Below are 20,103 nucleotides of genomic sequence, written 5' to 3'. Positions count from 1 at the left end.
ACTGTCACCCGGGCACCTCCAGGAAGATGCTGGGACTCCCCTCTCGCTCAGGCTGAGTTAGGTGTCCCAGCACCCAGCACAAAGTCTCACCTTCCACGCAATGACCCAACCAAACTGCATTTTAACCATTTGATTCCTGCTCCCTTGGTACCTGCTCTCGAGGGCAGAAGCCTTGTCTTTAATCATCTCCTTTTTTCCTAATATCTAATCAGCTGCACAGCACAGAGGCAAGAGATGAACAGATATCAGGGTATGGGGGAGAAAGAAGGTAGTTTTTTTTTGTTGTTGTTGTTAAAGATGATATAAAACAATCAGGTGATATAAGATAATCAGTGATTTAAAAATACTAAGATGTTAGTCATCGTATAAAATTTTCTGTAAAAAAAGCTATTTTCAAAATATTCCCCTCTTGGGAAGAAGCATGGAGTAGTCAATGGAACTCTGGGTTTAGTGCTCTCACAAAACTGCGGGGCTTTAGGCAACTCAACCCCCCTCTCTTAGCCTAAGCCTCTGCAACTGTAAAATGGAGATATTACCTTTTCACGGCAGTTTTGAAGGTAGAAATGTACAGCCATATCTAGCATATAATCGGTGCTAAATAAATAGCAAGTGTTGTTATGATTCACCAGTTGGAGTTTATTTACTATTTAGCTGAAAGCAATTTATTTTCTTCTTCTTTAAAACAGGAATGTGGGTTTCCCTGGCGCCCCTGATATATCCTACAGATGGTAAAGAAAAATGCCTTGTTTCAGAATGAAAATCATTCACTTAGATTCTGAAGGAATGATTATGATAGAACAGGTAACTGGAATCGAAATTATCTGAGAGTGCCTTTTATAGATTAAAATTGCTAGCAAACACGATGGTTCTCTGTGTGGATGTTCGTATTTTTGAGAGAGACAGAGAAGATGAAATAGGAGGAAGGAAGCAAGGAAGGGGGAGAGAGACAAAGACAGAAAGGAGAAGTGTGTGTACGTGTGTGTTTGTGTGTGTGTGTGTGTGTGTGTAGGGGCAATTTTAGCATAAATTTGCTTCATTTTCTGTAAGTCCCTTCTAATGTGCATTTTTTAGACATTTCACACTTGCCCACTCTGTCGAAGATATCAACTAAGATTCATGGAAGGTGCAGACAAAACGACCTCTACGTCTTACCCTGAGAATTGTTTGATAAGCAGATGACTCCTTGCAAATATGCTTGCTTCATGGAAACTTTTCAGTGAACCCACAAGCGAAGCTCATCATAGTAGGAGTCGTGAAGCAAATGCTGACTAAACATTCCAGGGAGCGTCAGCACAGCCTACCCACCACCACCAAACCACAGTGCCTACCCCAAATGTAGAGTCACCTCGATAAAAATCCCTCGAGCTTTCTAGTTTCTGCTGTTTAATGCCATCTTGCTGGCACATCTGATTGGCCAGGAGTAAACAATGGGCTAGAAGGGTGTCACTGCATCCTCCCTCTAAGGAATGTGTATCTGCAAAGGAAAGGCAGCTAGCTGGCCAGGGAGTGGAGGCTAGTGTCAGGCACAGTGGAGATGTACACTCAGTGCTATGGGGTGCCATCTCCTGCTCACCATTTTTATGGAGACATAAAGACAGCTGTCTGCAGTGAGAGGACACAGGCCCAGCTGTACACAGCTCTGCCGGGGTCCTGCATCCTTCCTTCTCAACGTTGCTATTTCTCCTTTTGGCTTATACCATCTCCAGCTGGTTTCTGGAATTGATAATTGCATGAGCCTTAAGTAGTGTTGTGTCAACAATAAATACATACCAACATTTAAACATTTAGAAATCAGATCAATGTTAAGGCTGTGAGTCTGCAGCTCTGTGCATAACTAAAAATTTGAGTTACGCATGTAGACCCTTTAAAATGAAGTTCGTTATTTAATTCCTATCTTATGGGCTAATAATCTCAAGATCTAAAAGAGGACTGAAACGATGAACAGATACTCGTTTCATCACTATTCAGTTCTGAATAATAACAAAAGTGGAGTTATTCAGAATGCTACCAGTGGGAAAAGGATGGAAATCAATATATTTGATGTCCCTTTATCTCTATATTGATGATTAAGGTGTAGTCAAATACTGGGGACACTATTTACTTCTCTTACAACATTGTGTAAAGCTACCTCCAAGGAGGGACCTTTGGGGAGGAGGCAGTAAGAGCTCTGACTTTGGGGTGGGGACACTGATTTGGTGACTGCGATACAGTTTTGGAAGAAAGTACAGGAGACATCATGGGAAGATTTAGATAGAAAACTATTAGCTTTCAATTAGTTTTGACCAATTGCAACTCATTTCTCCAAACATGCTAAATCAAACACCAAGATAAGGAAAACCAATGATTTGAGGCAAAGTGAATGCAAAGCAGGGATAACACCACAACATTGTCTTAAGATATAGCCCCTTACATTATTATTGTCAGTAAACAGCCCAATCCAGTTAGGTCACTCTTGTTATATGATCCATAGAACACGGGTTGATTGCAGACCAAATCCAGTAAGTTGCCTAATTGTGTAAGGTCCAGGAGCCAAGAAAGACATTTGCACTTTTGAATGATTGAACAAAAAATCAAAACAGTAATGTTCTTTGACATGGAAATTATATGAACTTCAAATTTCAGGGCCCATAAAGTTTTTTGGAATACAGCAATGCTCATTTGTTTACATGTTGTCTGTGGCTGTTGTTGCACATAACAGCAGAGTTGAATAGTTGGTTGTGTCTAAGATCATATGGTGGCAGAGAGCAAAATATTTACTCTCTGGTCCTTTGGCCCTTTATGGAAAACATTTGCTGACCCATGTCATAGGCTCATGCTCGGTTCTCTTTGAGGCACACTTCTACTCCTAAATCTTACAGTCCTGAAAGGGTAGAAATCATGGTTGGTCTTGTCAGCGCTGTTTATCTAGCATGCAACACAATGCTTCACACATAGTTAGCATTCAAGTGTCATCCACTGAATGAGTGAATTGTCACCAGCTACCTTTTTAGCATTTTGCTAGTCAGAGGATATATTAAGATATAACAGGATGACCTTGACTTTAGGTTTAAGTTTAAATATGGGTCCCAAACCCATACACACACATGCCCATATATACATAAGAAAGTAAAGTTGGGAGGAAGCTATGCAACGAAGCGCATACACAGTGACGTACAGACAGAATGAGTCTATAACTTTGAATGAATGAGTTCAAAACCAGCCTGTTTGGAATGTATGATAGCTCTGTATGGATATAGGTCAGTTTCCTCATCTATAAAATGGAGATAATACTTCCTCTCTGCATTACTCTGAGAACAAAAGGAAATAATGTATTTAAAATTCCTAATCTAGTGCTGGGCACATGTATACATTAAATATATACCTAGTCCCCAGGTATTGAGAGCTCAACACACACCGCAGGGAGCGGATGCTTAGGAGGGGTGAGGCAGAGCCAGGAGGATAAGGTGGGACATCAGCTGGCCTCTAAAGAACAAGTTCATGCACCAAAGGGGGCAGGCAAGGATCTGGACAGGCTTGGAACACGAAGGGAAAACAAGTGTGGCAGCAGTGGAGGGTTCATGTGTACAGAAATGTGAGAAAGACTAGGAGGAAGTGAAAAGCCAAACTGTGCAGGACCTCCTGTGCCTGGTTTCAGACTTTTCACTGTCATCTCAAAGTAACAGATCTGGTAAAAGGCTCTTCAATGGGAAGTGACAGATGCAAAGCGGTGTTTAGAAGGTTTCCTTTCATATTGTCATGTTACTGCTGTGGTCTCTCAGCTTCTTCACCATTCTAGCCTTGAATATACCCAATGTGTCGATACACACATATACACACACACACAGGTATCCATCCTGATTTGGGGATCCCACAAATAGGTATGCTTCCCTGGCAATCTGCATTCTGTTGCGGAGACAACAGTCTTCTGGGCCCAGATTCTGCAGGCAGTTTATGAAGAAAAAATAATAATTGGAGAGTTGTTCTGCAAAACTTTGAAAGTGAACGCGAAAAACTTTGACTAAAACGTTGCTGTATGCAGGTGGCTCTGTGCTCTGAGGATTTCAATGCCTGCTGACTTTTGAGGACTATTCATGACTTCTATCACAGCATGTAGAATGCTTGAAGAAACATACACACCAGGCTAAAAATACTCGACCGTCTAGCATGATTGCAGGCTGTCAGAACATTATATTCTGATTTTTATACTTCCTGCTGATATTTGGACATTTTCACCAGTAGACTGTTTATCATTATTTTGTTTTTCTTTATAAAGGTAGATTGCATAGACTAATGCTTAAGCAGGGCTGCCTTGGGGAAGGATTTCCATGGGATCCAGCCTTTTCTCCGTTGTAGCCCCAGGTGCTCATTTGTGAAGCTGATTTAGGATTCAGGTTTGTCTCACACATGGAGTGAGTTACTTATCTTGGGGACGAGTCCCACTTCTTACCACAGCTATTCCTTCTTGCTGCAAGCCATCTCTGCAGGTCTGTTCTGAGCATATATTGGTGCTAGGATTTGTCATAGAGCGTCCAAGCTGGGAGGTAGCTCTGGACATGCTGATCTATCACCTCATTTTACACGGATGAGCATTGAGGTCTTTAAGTATACTTTTTTTTAATTGTGGATTTGCATATTTATTGTACAAAATTTCCTGGAAGATGGTAGTGAAGTGCCCTGTTCTTATACAACCAAATATATTATCATAATTTCCCAAGAGATGGAACCAACCAAAGTATCTTAAAAAAAAAGTTTTATTCACACACCCTATCATCCATCTGAAGTATACAATCAATGGCCTTTATAGTATAATCACAGAGTTGTGTATTCATCACCACAATCTAATTATAGAACAGTTTCGTTATTCCAAAAAGAAAAACTCTTTTCCCCTCTGTTTTTGTTCGCTAATGCTGCCAGAATGTATACCAGAAATGGACTGGCTTTTATAATGGGTATTTAAGTTACAAGTTTACAGTTCAAAGGCCATAAAAATGTCCAAACTAAAGTATCCAGATAAACACACCTTGACTTAGGAAAGCATGATGTCTTCACATTGCTGGCATCTGCTGGCCCCCATTCCCAGTTACACTGCTTCCAGTTTCTGATTCCAGTGGCTTCCTCTCTAAGCATCTGTGGGCCTTCACTTAGCTTGTCTGGGGCAAAACTCTGGGTTCTGGCTTGCTTAGCATCTATCTCATGGATAGGTACATGGCAACGTCTGCTGGGCTCTGCATCTCCAAGCATCCATGTCTAGGCATCAGCTCTCTCTACTGGCACTCCAAGCATCTCCAAATGCCTGTATCTGTGTTGGCTCTGGTTCCTGTCCAGCTACTGTTGACTCTCACAGCTCTTGGTGGCTCCTGGGGCTTCTACATTTCCAAATGCCTGTGTCTGAGGTTTCTCCAAAATGTCTCCCCTTTTAAAGGACTCCAGTAACCTAATAACGACCCACTCTGAATGGGTAGAGTCACATATCCATCTAATCAAAACATCCCACCCTTACTGATTAGATTCTTCACAGAAACAATCTAATCAAATGTTCCACCCTAAACACTAGGTCTGGCCCCACAAGATTGGATCAGGATGGAAAAAAAATGGCTTTTCTGGGGTATGCAACAGTTTCAAACCAGCACACCCTTATACCCCACTACTATTGATACACAGCATTGGTGTGGTACCTTTGCTACAATTGATGAAAGAATATTAAAATATTACTGTTAACTATAGTCCATAGTTTATATTAGATGTATTGTTTCCTTTATAACACTCTATTATTAATGCCTTATAATAGTGACATACCATTGGTTCTAGTTTATGGAAAAATTCATATATACATACTACCAGCAACATTCTTTGTCTACAAAAGGGTTGGCTATGTTACACAGTCCTATATTTCATCCTTTAGCTTTTCTTCTAGTGACATACACAACTCTAAACTTTCCCTTTCAACCAAGATCACATCCGTAATACAACGCTGTGAATTACACTCATGATAATGTGCTATCATCACCTCTCATTTCCAAACATTTATAATCAACCTTAACAAAAATTATGCACAAATTAAGCATAAGATTCCCATTTTCTACCCTCATTCTATCTCCTGGTAACCTATATTCTGCAAATTAACTCCATGAGTTTGCTCATTGTAATGAGTTCATAGTAGTGAGATCATACAATATCTGCCCTATTGTGTCTGGCTTATTTCACTCAATGTAATGTCCTTCCCGGTCAACTGTGTTGTCACATGCACCAGGACTTCATTTCTTCTTACAACTGAATAACAGTCCATCATATGTTTATACCACATTGTGTTTATCCTTTCGTCGGTTGATGGACACTTGGGTTACTTTCATCTTTTGGCAGTTGTGAATAATGCCACTATGAACATAGCTATGCAAAATGTCTCTTTGCATCCCTGCTTTCAGTTCTGAGTATAGACATAGTAGTGGAAATGCCAGATCATATGGCAATTCTATACTTAGCTAACTGAGGAACCGCCAAACTGTCTTCCACAGCAGCTGGACCATTTTACATTCCCATCAGCAATAGTAACTGTTCCTATTTCTCCACATTCTCTCCAGCACTTGTAGTTTTCTGGTTTTTTAATAGTGGCCATTCTAGTAGGTGCGAAATGATATCTCATTGTGATTTTGATCTGCCTTTCCCTAATAGCTAGTGATGTTGAACACTTCATGCGCATTTTAGCCATTTGTATTTCCTCTTTGAATAAACGTCTGTTCAAGTCTTTAGCCAATTATCTTTATTGTGGAGTTGTAGGATTTCACTATATATTCAGGATACTAAACTCTTATCAGATATGCAGTTTCCAAATATTTTATATTCATTAGCTTGCCTTTTCACTTTCGTAGCAAAGTCCTTTGAAATGCAAAAGTCTTCAGTTTTGAGAAGGGTCCCATTTATCTATTTTTTCTTTTATTGCTTATGCTTTGGGTGTAAAGTCTAAGAAACCACTGCATACTACAAGATCTGCTAGATGCTTCCCTACATTTTTTTCTAGTAATTTTATGGTCCTGGCTCTGATATTTAGGTCTTTGATCCATCTTGAGTTGATTTTTGTATAAGGTGTGAGATAGGGGTCCTCTTTCATTCTTTTGGATACAGATATCCAATTCTCCCAGCACCATCTGTTGAAGAAACTATTCTGCTCAGTAGAGTAGACTTGGCAGCCTTGTCAAAAAATCAATTGCCATGGATGTGAGAGTCTATTTCTGAACTCTCAATTTGATTCCATTGAACAACATGCCTATCTTTATGCCAGGACCATGCTGTTTCGATCAAGTAGCTTTGTAATATGATTTAAAGCCAGGAAGTGCAAATCCTCAAACCTTGTTCTTCTTTTTCAAGATGTTTTTGGCTATTCAGGGCTCCTTACCCTTCAAGATAAATTTGACAGTTGGCTTTTCCATTTCTGCAAAGTAGGTTGTTAGAATTTTGTTTGGGATTGCATTGAATCTGTAAATTAATTTAGGTAGAATTGACATCTTAATGGTATTTAGCCCTCCAATTCATGAACATGGAATTCCTTTTATTTGATTGGACCTTTTAAAAATTTCTTTTACTAATATTTTGTAAACATCTTTTACATCCTTGGTTAACTTTATTCCTAGATATTTGATTCTTTTAGTTGTTACTGTAAATGGACTTTTTTTCTTGATTTCTTCCTCCGCTTGCTCATTACGAGTGTATAAAAACACGATTGATTTTTGCGTGTTGATCTTATACTCTGCCTCTTTGCTGAACTCATTTATTAGCTCTAGTAGTTTTGCTATAGATTTCTCAGGACTTTCTAAATATAGGATCATGTCATCTGCAAATAATTGAAAAAATTTTCAATTATTTACCTTTCTGATTTGGATGCCTTCTAATTTCTTTTTCTTCCTAAATGCTTTAGCTAGAGTTTCTAACACAATGTTGAATAAAAGTGGGTATCCTTGTCTTGTTCCTGATCTCAGAGGGAAAGCATTATGATGTTAGTTGTGGGTTTTTCTCTTTCAGTATCTCAAACATACCATAACACTGCTTTCTTGCCTCCATGATTTCTGATTAAAAAAAAAAAACATCACTTAGTTTTATTGAGTATCCCTTGCATGTGATGAATATTTCTTTCTTTCTGCTTTCAGAATTCTCTCTTTATTCATTGGCATTTGATATTCTCATTAGTACGTGTATTGGATATATACCCTCTATCATGCTGAGGAAGTTTCCTTCTATTCCTATCTTTTGAAGTGTTTTGATCAAAAAAGGATACTGGATTTTGTGAAAATGCCTTTTCTGCATCAATCAAGATGATCATGTGGTTTTCGCCCTTTGATTTGTCAACATGGTGTATTACATTAATTGATTTTCTTGTGTTAAACCATGCTTGCACACTTTGGATAAAACCCACTTGATCATGGTTTTTAATTCTTTTGATGTTCTAGTTTGCTAGCTGCCAGAATACAATTTAACAGTATTGGAATGGCTTTTTAAAAGGGGAATTTAATAAGTTGTAAGTTTACAGTTCTAAGGCTGAGAAAATGTCTCAATTAAAACAAGTCTATAGAAATGTCCAACCAAAGGCATCTAGGGAAAGATACCTTGGTTCAAGAAGGCTGATGAAGTCCAGGGTTTCTCTCTCAAGTGGAGAACATGGTCAGGGTTTCTCTCTCATGCAGAAGGACACATGGTGAACACAGCATCATCTGCTAGCTTTCTCTCATGGCTTCCTGTTTCAGGAAGCTCCCTGGGAGGCATTTTCCTTCTTCATCTCCAAAGGTCGCTGGCTGGTGAACTCTGCTTCTTGTGGCTATGTCATTCTGCTCTGCTCTCTCTGAATCACCCATTCTCCAAAATGTTTCCTCTTTTATAGGACTTCAGAAACTTATCAAGACCCACCCAAATGAGTGAAGACATGTTGTTACCTAATCCAGTTTAACAACCACACTTGATTGAGTCACATCTCCAGGGAGATGATCTGATTACAGTTTCAAACATACAGTATTGAATAGGGATTATTCTGCCTTTATCAAATGGGATTTAGATTAAAACATGGCTTTTCGAGGGGACAGACATCCTTTCAAACCAGCACCAATGTGTTGCTGGATTTGATTTGCAAGTATTTTGTTGATAATTTGTGCACCTGTATTCATTATAGAGATTGGGCTGTAATTTTCTTTTCTTGTAGTACCTGTTTGGCTTTGGCATTAGGGTGATGTTGTCCTCAGGGAATGAGTTAGGTAGGGTTTCCTCATCTTCAGTTTTCTGGAAGATTTTGAACAATATTGGTATTAATTCTTCTTAGAATGACTGGTAGAGTTCACTGTGAAACCATCTGGTCCTGGGCTTGTCTCTTTTAGGAGATTTTTGATGACTGATTCAACTTCTTTACTTGTTATGGACTTATTGAAGTCTTCTATTTCTTCTAGAGTCAGTGTGTGTTGTTCTTGTGTTTCTAGGAAGTTATCCATCTTGCCTATTTTGTTTGCATACACTTGTTCACAGTAACCTCTTATGATCTTTCTTATTTCTGTGGGGTCAATAGTAATGTCCCCCCTCTCTGATTTTATTTATTTGCATCTTCTTTCATTTGTTTTTGTCAGTCTAGCTATCGGTTTGTCGATTTTATTGATCTTTTCAAAGAACCAACTTTTGGTTTTGTTGATTCTCACTATACTTTTTGTTTGTTTTTGTTCTCAATTTCATTTATTTCTGCTTTAATCTTAGTTATTTCTTTCCTTTTGCTTGCTTTGAGATTAGAGTGCTGTTCTTTCTCTGGTTCCTCTGGGTGTGTAGTTGCATCTTTGATTTTAGCTCTTTGTTCTTTTTTAATGTAGGGGTTTAAGGCTATAAATTTCTTTCTCAACACTACCTTTACTACATTTCATAACTTTTAATAAGTTTTGTTCTTGCTTTCATTCATCTTAAGATATTTATTGATTTCTCTTGCAGTTTCTTCTTTGATACACAGTTTATTTAAGAGTGTGTTGTTTAACCTCCATGTATTTGTGAATTTTCCAGTTATCCACCTGTTGTTGATTTCCAGCTTCATTCCGTTATGAAGAGAGGAAATATACTGTATAATTTCAATGTTTTTAAATTTTGGGACCCAACATATGGTTTATTCTAGAGAATATATCCTCTTTGTTTGGTGTACAATGTTCTGTATATGTCTGTTAAGTCTAGTTCACTCATCATGCTATTCAAATTCTCTGTTTCCTTATTGATCCTCTGTCCAGATGCTTTATCTACTGACAAAAGTGGTGTACTGATGTCTCCAACTGTTATTTTAGAGGTGTCTATCTCTCCCTTTAATTCTGTCACTGTTGGCCTCACGTACTTTGGGGCACCCTGGATAGGTTCATAAGTATTTATGATTGTTATTTCTTCTTGGTTGATTAACCCTTTTATTACTATATAATATTGTTCTGTGTCTCTTATAACAGTTTTGCACTTAAAGTGTATTATGTCTGATATTAATATAGCTACCCCAAGTCTTTTTTTGGTTATTGTTTGCACGGACTACTTCTTTCCAGCCTTTCATTTTCAACCTATTTGTCTCCTTCGGTCTAAAATGAGTCTGTTGTAGACAGCACATAGATGGATCGTATTTTTTAAATCCATTCTGCCAATCTCTGTCTTTTGAATGGGGAGTTTAAACCATTAACAATCAATGTTATTACTGTAAAGATAGTACTTACTTAAGCCATTTTATCATTTGCTTTTATATGTCATATCTTATTTTTATCTCTGTTTTTACCCTTTTTGTCACCCTTCCTGGTAATCTTCACTTTTATACTTTCCTACAAGCCTCTCTCTCCTGTCTTTTCCTTTCAGCTTGCATAATTCCCTTTAATATTTCTTGTAGAGCAGGTCTCTTCCTAACAAACTCTTTCACGTTCTGTTCATCTGAACTCTTCCTAATATTTGAAGGGCAACTTGGCTGGATATAGAATTCTTGGCTAGTAGTTTTTCTCTTTCAGTATCTCAAACATATCATAACACTGGTTTCTTGTCTCCATAATTTCAAATTAAAAAAATCAATATTTAGTCTTATAGAGCATCCCTTTCATGTGATGGATAGTTTTTTTCTTGCTGCTTTCAGAATTCTCTGTTTATTCATGGGCATTTGATATTCTCCTTAGTGTTTGTATTGGAGTAGGTGTATTTGTATTTATTCTGTTTGGAGTATGTTGTGCTTCTTGGGCATGTACATTTATGTTTTTCATAGGACTCAGCAAATTTTTGGCCATTATTTCCTCAAATATTCTTTCTACCCCCTTCCCCTTCTCTTCTCCTTTTGGGATACCTACAACATGTATGCTGTGTGCCTTGTGCTCTCACTGAATTCTCTGAGAACCTGTTCAATTTTTTTCCACTTTTTTATCTCTCTGTTCTTCTGTCTGTAAGATTTTGTATGCCCTGTCTTCTAATCGGTGATCTTTTCTATGCCTTTTCAAATCTGCTGTTGCACGCGTCTAGTGTATTTTTAATCTCATCTATTGTGCTCTCATTTCCATAACATCTGTTATTTCTTTGCATGCTTTCAAATTCTTCTTTATGCTCACTCAGTGTCTTAATATTCTCTATCTCTTAAGCCATAATTTCTTTTATTTTCTTGAATTGATTTAGGAGATTTGTTTGAACATCTTTGATTAATTGTTCCAAATTCTGCATCTCCTCTGACTTTTAATTTGTCCCTTTGGGCCATGTCTTCCTGTTTCTTAGTTTGGCTTGTTAGTTTTTGCTGATGTCTAGGCATCTGATTATCTTGATGTGTGTACTCTGATGGTCAGTTTCTCTTGCTTGCCTAGGTTTTTATTGTTGATTGGCTTTAAGAGTCTTCTTTAATATGTGGTTCAACTTAGCCTAGATCTTTAGAATTGCCCTTGTTTAGTGCATCAAAACCAAGCCAGGAACTCATGAAGAGGATGCAGACCAGTTCCAAAGAGCAGGTCAGGAAAGATGCTAAAAAACTTTCCCCTTGCCTGAAGCCGCACTTTCCTGGCTTGCCCAGCAGATGGTGCTATTTGACAAACCTTTCCCCCAGCCCTAAGAAAGGTGTGTAGTTTTTCAACCTCCGCTGGCTGGTGTTGAGATAATGGGTCTAGGGATCCCTGTTTTGGATAGGCTAGAACTGTGATTCAGATCCAGAACCCAGCAGTCCAAACTTGCTGATCAGAAGTCCCGCTCAGCACTTGACCATCTGTCCCCACTCCTGAGGAGGAAGACCTCCACAACCCTCTCCATCCACAGCAGCCAGCCAGGGACTGTATCCAAGGCCAGCCTCAAGGGCAGGGGTGCCGGTGGAGTGATTCACTTACAGTTCCTGCTGTAGCTTCTTAGTCTCCCTGTCCTGCTGTTCCCAAGGTGGCCTTGGTCTCTGGGACCCCAGAATTATTGATTCTGACTGTTTCTGCATGTCCCATAGCTGATTTTGTAGGATGAGTGTGTCCTATAGCTCCCTACTCAGTCATTTGCCCTGGAAAATCCCTTGTACATATTTTAAGTGGATGTGTCCAAAACTGAGAAGTGACAAAGATGACAAAGGTTTTTCTGAGTCACAGAAAATTTGACACTATGTTGTCACCTTCCTAGAGACTTGGCTCTCACTGTGACCTACGCAGTGTGTAACAAATAGTTCCTACTCAGAATGGGCCAGGGGCCACAAGCTGCACGTATAAAACCACCCCAGGCGCAGCTATATGAACACCCAGCAGGTCCCCAAATGACCAGTGGCTATGATGGGTTAAAGGGGAAGTGTGTTGGCCAATTTCCAAAATTTATCAGAACAACTGTGGAGTAATTGTTTTCTGTTTCTATTTTCAGAATTAAATGAATATAATCAATAAACATGATACAACAGAAGTAAAGGCTGTGTATAAATATGGGCATATTTGTGTCTCAGGAATTTTTTTCATTCTTGGATGCTGTTATAATTTTCAATGCATCCCCCATATTTGGCCAATATTTGGGAATATTGCCTTTTACTAATGAGGAAGGAGAAACTGCCCTAGGTTAAGGCACCTATTTAAGGTCTAAAGCAGTCATCTGTAGAGTTCCTCAATACCTTTGAGCTGGATAGCTCACTGAAACATGTCACACAAACTCCAAGTACGTACACAAAATATGACAACAGGGAGATGTTACAAATGAGCAAACTAACAATAGCAGGGGGAGGGAAGAGAAGGAATAAGCCACTAATCATATATTCTGATTTACTGGAGTACTTACATTCAACCAAACCATACATAAGACACAGAAAATAATACAATAATCCCACAGGCTAGTTTGTAGTACTTCCCAGCCATCCTGCAATCTCTCAACCCAATAAATTATCTTTAAATACAATATTACATGTTGAAATAAATACTACTATAATGCTAACTCTCCCATTTTCTTGATCATCTATTAGCTGCAAGTCTGGGGTGATTCAGAACCTATCAGGAAAACTTCTCAAAGTGGGAACATTGCTTGGGTCGGGTCAGACATGCTATCTTAGGTTAGAAGGACAGCACATTAACCATGAGTATGGATAATACAAAGAGAAATAAGGCACAAAATCGGCTTTATATTTGCTATCATTTTTTATCCCTGCTCACAAGAAGTGAACCTCGCTTTCAGGTATGCCTCAGGCGAAAACTAATGAATATCATTTGAGTCGAAAAGAGGATAAACACATCCAGTACCTGTGACTGCTCACCTATTTAATGCCCCAGTGAGAATGTACGAAAAGCAGGATCTCCTTAGAACAGGTCTGCTTTAGGACAGATTTTAATATTAAGGGAGGCGGTTAATGAGGTTGACAGCTAATCCAGAAGCGTAACTGCAGAGTGACTGCTCCGTGCAGGAGGCCCTTTTTTGTCCTTCCCAGAATACCAGGGAAGCGTTGGGGGAAAACACCCGAAGCACCAATAAAACAATAAAATCTACCGGCAAAGCTCTGAATTGCTCACCTCTGAGACTGAGCCGTCTTGTCAGCTGATCCATTTTATGTTTGAATTGTTGGTCTGTCCAGTGCTCCCAGGAAGGGATGGTGTCATATGTCTGGCACATTGCTGACACTCCACAAACAATATTAATCCTTATCATATGACTTAATTGAAGGCCTGCAGAGGAAACTACCTCACAAGGTCTCATCTGTCCTCCCTGCCGGGAAGGTATAATTCTACTTATTTGGAAAACTAGAACCTCCCTGGGAAATGGACGGCTGTGCAGGTTTTCCCTTCGTGCCTCTCTTAACTTCCCTATGTATAAACATGTGACTGTATATTGCTGTGACTTCTTGCTCTGCGTCCGTCTGTCAGCATTGCATACAAATGCCTGTTCTTTCTCTCTTTAGAGAATAAACGCCTTGTGTCCAAAGATCGTGCCAGTTACACATTAAGAAACTTTCCAGGGGTACCTCACAGAATGTGCCTTAATTCTACTTAGCTTCAAATACTAAGGAATGACTCACGCATGAGAACTGCAGAATGACCTCCAAACTTAATAGGCACTTGGCAGTTGAAACAATAAGCCCCAAATGACCTGTTCTGAATAGAAGACAATATATCCAAGCACCAAAATCAATGACTTGAAAGTGACTCCAAGCCTTGAGCCCGTCACAGATTCCTTCCTTCTGTGAAATCTCCCTTTCTGCGGACTGAAACCTTTGGCAGTCTACTAATCAAATAACGAAGAGTGCAATCAACTAATATTTACCAAACACCCACATACTGTAGAGAGGAGAGAACAAGGCATAAAAGACATTTAGATCCCCTACAGGAGTCTGCAATTTGGGGAAATAAAGACATATGCACATAAATACATAATTCCTTTTAAGAGGCAATAAATACAGAATAGATTCAAAGGAAGAGCTCTGGGGGTCAGAGGAAGGAATGGGGACTCGGTGGAGGGGCTGGAGTCAGGGTCTGGGATGTGGTCCTCCCAAGGAGTGTCATCTGTCCGCTCTGGGGGGAGCCCAGCTGTGGGGAGAGTCATCTTGGCCTTGGGTTGTCTGATTCTGCAGCCCGCTCAGGAGCCCCTTAGAGGCTAAGGAAGCTGCAGGCCTCAGGGTTAAATGAATTCAGTGTCCTACCTAGCTGCCTAATTATCATGTTCCAGGTTTACCAGCCTGGTTTCTGACTGTGGTTTTTTTTTCCAGGAGAAGTTGAAGACGGAAGTGGGAAAGAATTGTTGGCTTGTTCTTGGGGCTTGACTAAGCCCCATTTTGGCCTGCCTTCTGTCGTTGTTTTAGGGATCAAAGTGGATTCTGATTTCAACCTCTTCCTCTTCAGTGGCTCAGCCCCCTGCACGCCTCTGGAGGGCGACCTAAGCTTTCAGTTCGTATCACAGCGCCTCGCACATGGTGGACGATCTGCAAATACTACATTTATACGGCTCTTTTCAGTGGACCCTGCAGATGTGCAGCCCAGATCCCACCTGCTCACGCCCCTCCATCTACCCCATGCACTCCCCAGGCTGTGAGTGTCGCCTGGTGAAAACTGATGGCTGCTCCGCCTGAGGACGTGCCTCAGGGTGGGGCAAGTCTGCTGCAGCTGGTGCCCCTGACCTTCTCCGGCATCAGGCGGAAGCCCGGCTCCAACCAAGATCTACTCTTCTTTTATTTATTTATTTATTTTAATTTGTATTGTGGTAACATACATACAACATAAAATTTCCTACTTTACTTTCAGGCAAACACTTCCATAGTATTAATTAGGTTCACAATGTTGTGTTGGCACCATCCATTACCAAAACTTTTCCAACCCCCCCCACACACACACACACACAGATCATCTGTACCTGGTAAGCATCGACTCCCCATTCCTTACCCCTGCTCCTGGGAAAATGTCATCTTTCTGTCGCTCTACATTTGCATATTTTACTTCTTTCATATAAGCAAAAGCTGTTAGATTTAAAGAAGCCCTGGAGACACAATGACCACAGGTAAGCACCTGCAAGGCGGGGGGCCTGAAGCCGGACTTCAGCCCACCAGTGTGAGCAATCAGGATCTTGATACCTGAGGGTCTGGGCGGGGTGAAAAGCTCAAGACTCCTGCAGTCCTGCATGGCTGTATTTGCTGGAGGGCAGACGCAGCTGCAGGGCGGGTGTAGGATCAATGAACGGGATTGTTGAGGGAATATCCATTAAGGGCTAGTCATGATGGAACTGCCGGGTGGGGATATGCATTAAGGGCTAGTCACATCATGGGGGAAGGGGTCTTGCCTAACAAAAACATACAGTATCTCTCCCTTTGTGTTGGCTTATTTCATGCAACATGATGTCTTCATAGTTCAACCATGTTATAGCATTTTTCAGAACTCCAAGCTCTTTCACTGTGTTGTACAGTCCAATGTTTTAGCTCTTAATTTTTATTCTAGTAGCATGAATACTACCTAAACTTCCCCCTTTTAGCCACATTCACATGTACAATTCAGTGCTATAATTACACTTATAATATTGTGATATTGTAACTGAGAAGTCAGAATTTAACAAATGGTTATGATTATTGAATCATTCTACAGATATTTCTTTTTCACTTTTCATAACTGAAATAACTGAAATGACTGAACTGCAATCCAACTGCCTTGATCTCTGATAATGACTGAATAACTATATATAGGCTTTATCTTGTGATTGTAAAATCTTATGACTAATGGCCACTTAGATTCCCTTGCCCGGTTTTCCAACTTTAGAGTCTCATGATCACTAGTGACAGCCCCTAATGTTTACTAATGAAAGGCCCAGAACTGACCCATCCCAACTCCAAAACTATCATGCTAGATGGAGCTAACCAAAATTGGCCTGACACGTGGAGTAGCTTAAACTTTAACTTATAAGTGATCTATACCTCATTATAAAACCAAAAATCACAACCATCATCATATGAAGGCCATTTTCTTACTTACACTCTGTGGCTAAGCACGTAATCAATCTGCACATGCCCAATAATTAGATCATCTCTAACCCTGTCATCTCTAGCCATCGTGCTCATTATCCTAAAACCTGCCCATCTTTTGATACTATAAAACTATCAGAGTTACTGCAGTTTGAGGAGACAGACTTTAGAGCTGCTAGGCCACCTGATATCTTGCTGCATGCATAGCAATGGACCCTTTCTTTGTTTGAAACCCCAGTGTCATGGATTGGCTATTATGTGCATCGGGCAGTGAACCCTGCATTTGTTCAGCATCACTCGTATCACTGCCATCCATTTCCAAAAGTGTGCAATTAACCTGAATCGAAATTCTATAAAAATTAAGCCTTAACTCCCCATTCCCTACTTCTACGTGGGCCCTGATAACTTGTATTCTAGAGTCTAACTCTATGGGTTTGCTTCTTCTAATTATTTCATATAAGTGAGATCATATAATATTTGTCCTTTTGTATCTGGCTTATTTCACTCAGCATAACATCTTGAAGGTTTATCCATGTTGTTACATGAATCAGAACTTCACTCCTTTTTAATGCTGAATATTATTCCATTGAATGTATACCACATTTTGTTTATCCATTCATTTGGGTTGCTTCATCTTTTCAGCCAACATCCATTCTTGCTCAGCCTTGACCCCTGCCCTCTGCAGCTCCCCTGCCCTTCTTCTGACAGTATTCCCAGAAGGAATTGCTTGCACAGAAGTCCCTGTCCTGTCCCTAGGATCTGCTTCTAGGAGCTCCTCTTCACAATGCCTCTTATAGTTCACACGAGGTAGGTTATTATCCACGTTTTATAAATCTTGAAACTGAGGCTCAAAGCCATGAAGACACACCATCAGTCATAGTAATTGGGCTTAATCTTAGCCAGGGCTCTCAGATCTCAGCCTCCCACTTGGAGTAACTCATCTAATCTTCCCAGAGGGCTGAGATCTGACTCTGGGATCAGGGGTCTTTCCATGACTTCATGGTTGACTCTGTAGTGGAAAGAAGTATCTTCTTTTATTCAGCTGGGCAAGGAGACAAAAGTTGTCACCTCGGGAGGTGGGGGGTAAAGGAGGGTGCTGGGTACCTGGTGGTGCCTGAGAACTTCCCAGGATGGGGCCGCAGAGCTTGGCTTGAAGCAATGGGTAAGGGAAAACTGCAGCTTAAAAATAATAGTAAAGTGATCTTTGTTTAAGGCATTTATTTTAAGATATATATATATATATATATATATATATATATGCATGTATATCTCAATTCTCCCTTAAGGTCATAAGCGGCCACGTAGAGGTGGGGGGAGAGAGAGAGCGAGAGCGAGAGCCAGAGCGAGAGTGAGAGAGAGAAAAAGAGCGAGAGAGAGCAGTTCAGCATACCCCTTGGTGGCAGTCCCACAGCACCAGGAGAACACATGAATGTGTTATTTAGTGACAGCTGTAAAATAAACATGCCTGGTGGAAATTTGTACCAGAGTACCCTGATGCAGCATTATCATTTAAGGTCACAGGAGGCCCCTTACGGCATCATGCCACAGTAGTTCCCTTCTGTTCCCTGAAAGCACCGGAGGCTGTTGCTGAGCAATTTAATTTCTCACCCACATAACAGTTCTCTTCTGTGAAGTACTTCAGAGGGCTGAATGTTCCATTTTTCTTCTTTGTATGGAAGTCACTAGAGGGCAAGGTAATCGAATGTTTGGAGCATGTGTGGCCTGAGCTCAAAGTTAGTCTTCTTTGGCCTCCACCTCCTTTTCCTCCTATGCTCACCCATGACTGACTAAATTCAACATACATGACAGCAGGTTCCTCCAAAATGTATTGCTCACCTGGACGAATCTGGCTACCCATCCTTTCCGGGGATTGGTATCCTTTACCAATTGTACAATCAATCTCAGGCTACCTTAGGTGGGAGATGGAAGATAAAATAGGAGGCAGTATGTTGTAACCTGCACCCCAACAGACAGGGCTATAGCTATAGCTGTAAGAATACATTGTGACTACTCACAGCAGCGGTGGGTCTGGTGGGCATGTGCTCCCTGTTCCCCACTTGGGTATGGGGATGGGCTTCTGGGGAGGAGGTGGGGGCGGCGATGGCTGTGAAGCCCTGGGGTCACTGACCACGAGACCACTGATGAGTGGGGGCGGCCGGCTCCAGCCTGTGGGAGGCAGTAGCAGCTCCGCACCTGCCCCCCTACCCCCAGCAACCGGAGGAATGCCTTCTAAAGTGAGGCAACAACCCCCCCCCCCCCATGTTACCCTTTTCCAATCTATACCAGGATAGAAACCTGAGCTACAAGCTGGGCCACAGTTCATTGGGACCTAAATCAGTGATTGGTAAACTCCATTTGAAAGAAAAAGGTTGATTTCAGAGCAGGGCATTTTAAAGGAGGAACTACATCACAGCAGGAAAAGCCAAGTTTAACAATGATGATCTCTGCTTATCTTCATTTGGAGAATTATAGCATAAAAAGTTACCCATGAGAAGCCACAAGGAAATCCAACAATGGATTTAAACAAAGTGTTCTACTCCTACTGGAGGGCACCATCCAGGAACAGGGTGGGGAAAATGATGAATTTTGGACACAGGCAATCTAAATTACAACTTTTTATATAATATGCATGCTAGAAAACATTTCCATAAATATGACTCACATGATGACGCTTTGGAAAATAAGTCCATTTTCAACAATCAGTTTGTACGGAGAGAAACTATGAATGTAACCAATGTGGGTAAACTTCCAACTGGCACTCCTAGCTTGTTAAATGTTACAAAAGTCATACTGGACAGAGACCCTTAGCATCTAAGTTCCAGCTATACTACATTAAAATTCATCAAAATGTTGAAGTTTCCACAAAAGGTTGCAAAACATACCATGAAACAGGAGGTGATGGCTCAGCAAAGGAGAAAATTAAAGTATTAAAAACTGTTAATGAAGAGGATCAGACTTGGACAAAACAGACAAAGACTTTTTTAAAAAGGACGTAACTATGCTCAAAGAACTAAAGGAAAACATAGACCAAGAGATAAAGAAATTCAGGAAAAGAATAAACGAACATAAAGATGATCTCAATAGAGAGATGGAGATTATGAAAAGGAAACAAAACAGGTGAATACCACAGTATCAGTGGTAAAAATGTCTTATGGCAGGCCACGGTAGAATTCTCTCACCTGCCATGCTGGAGACCTGAGTTCGATTCCTCGTGCCTGCCCATGCGAAAACAAACAAACAAAAAACCA

At 40.4% G+C, this 20,103-nt stretch overlaps 1 protein-coding gene across 15 annotated transcripts in view; it reads right to left on the bottom strand.

The window, feature by feature from the left end:
* The window catches only part of CHRM3 (cholinergic receptor muscarinic 3), an 887,892-nt gene that overhangs the window by 39,476 nt on the left and 828,313 nt on the right, over window positions 1-20,103 (bottom strand). Inside the window, exon 1 of one of the 15 annotated variants that reach the window (XM_077168452.1) lies at window positions 13,929-14,749. The exons of the other annotated variants lie outside the window; for them this stretch is intronic. The gene's annotated coding sequence lies outside the window, so the exon portion shown is untranslated. Of the gene's footprint in view, window positions 1-13,928; window positions 14,750-20,103 lie in introns of those variants that run through there. 15 annotated transcript variants of the gene reach the window in all.

The sequence above is a fragment of the Tamandua tetradactyla genome, chromosome 7 (assembly GCF_023851605.1).
Source record: "Tamandua tetradactyla isolate mTamTet1 chromosome 7, mTamTet1.pri, whole genome shotgun sequence".
Taxonomy (NCBI): Eukaryota; Metazoa; Chordata; class Mammalia; order Pilosa; family Myrmecophagidae; genus Tamandua; species Tamandua tetradactyla.
Note: the sequence above shows the minus strand (reverse complement) of the source record. Positions and strands in the feature narration are given on the sequence as shown.